We start from the raw sequence: 1847 nt of genomic DNA, 5'->3' as shown, positions 1-1847 counted from the left end.
CAATATTGACTTTCATTTTGACTTCTCTGTTTATGTACATAATTATAGATTTAAGCAAAATTCTAATTCCTCGAAGTATGAGTTCAGAATTTACTAATATCAGAACAAAATTTGGAATCACTTTTAACATTATAAGAAGCATAATTAAAAGCAACCCACCTCCATTGGAAGATTTGAAGGAGTTTCTTGAAGACTGCAACTCTTCTCTGAAGCCCTCCTTAGTTCATTGTAAATTATCAGTGATGTGTTTAAATGTTGTTTCGAGACAAGTGTACACCAATTGATATCAACTATCTAGATAAATAGTGATGAGATTTAATGTAGAAGAAGCTAAGACATATATTGTGTCTTATACAAAAGCTATTGAAGAATTTTGCCAAAATTCATCTATTCGTGTTTGCCTAGATGAAATATTTTTAGTAACAATAACTTCTCCTCCTCTTAAGTGTGAAACTGTCACTTTTGTCCTTGATTGGGATCCAGATGAAAACACACTTTGAATGATATCAGAACCCTTCTATCAGCTGTTTTCCAGTGATTACCTAAGAGGTAACAGTTTAAAGTTGTCAAACCAGGCAACTCCATCATTATAACTTGTACATTCCCACTCAGTTTCCTGGGGTCTCTTACTGCCATGTCACAGGAGGCTTTTCAATTCATTAAGAAGGAATTTATCAGATTCACTATTGGTCATTTTTTCATTTGGGATGCGCGAAGAAGAGACAAAGTAAAGAAAGAGAATGTATCAGTAAATTATTGATGTTCTTTATACGAAATGAAAGGTCTTGAGGAGAAATTAGGCTCACAGAGAACATTATTAACTGTGAAAGATCAGCAAATAACTGAGTTAAAGATGTCTCTTGAAGGTAAGTACTATTAATAAAGGCAATTTGTATCTACTATTCTATACCACTTTAAACATCACTATAAGTGTAATTACTATATCACTTGTTAGTTTCTACTGGTATGGACAGGAACAACAACAAGACCAATCATCAACTGACATTTTATCAGGTACATATATATAATAGATATATAATTTATAACTCAGTACATGTACCTGATGTAAACAGTGAAGCTGAACTACTGGATAGAATGAGCAAGGCAAAGAAACTAGAGATTGAGCAGTTGTCCAGACACAAAGAAGGTGATCTATAGTACTGTTCATGTTATATACTGTATATGGTTATGTTCTATAGCTACTGATAAAGTATTAATAGATAACAAGAAGAGATAAAGATACTCCAGGAGAAAATAACATCTCTGACTTTACAAGTAGAGAAAGCAAAGAAAAGAACAGTAATTTGATGGAGAATATGAAAGGTAAACAATTACTAATATTCTAATTATATCAGATAATCTGATTAGCTCTACAGTCTCAGATGGTACAGTTACATGATCTTGTTAAAGGTGATGATCATCAATTAAGTCCAAATGTTTGAGAAGATAACTAGCTAGCCAACAAGACCAACCATCAGATGATAAATTAACTCAAGAACCAGACAATGAACTAGACAGAGTGGATTTAAAGTTAGCTCAAGTGTCTTTATCGTCAACTAATAGACCATTTATTATAACACAACATACAACAATTCCCAACAAGAGTCATCATCAGATCATCAAACAAAACACATCACTAATCAAAGTAAGTTTCCAATAGATTATAGCAAATATTGTATAGTGCTGAATTTCATATTAATGTTAATGAATATCAGATTTTAATAAGTCACCAAATATCTATATCTTGCCAAAGAAGCCAAACACCATACTGAAACATTTGGCAAGATTTATCCTCTTCCACTATGCGTTTTTAATAACTGTCTACAACAAGTCAATAAATTACTTGT

This window comes from Gigantopelta aegis, unplaced genomic scaffold, assembly GCF_016097555.1.
Source record: "Gigantopelta aegis isolate Gae_Host unplaced genomic scaffold, Gae_host_genome ctg3053_pilon_pilon:::debris, whole genome shotgun sequence".
Classification (NCBI taxonomy): domain Eukaryota; kingdom Metazoa; phylum Mollusca; class Gastropoda; order Neomphalida; family Peltospiridae; genus Gigantopelta; species Gigantopelta aegis.
Note: the sequence above shows the minus strand (reverse complement) of the source record.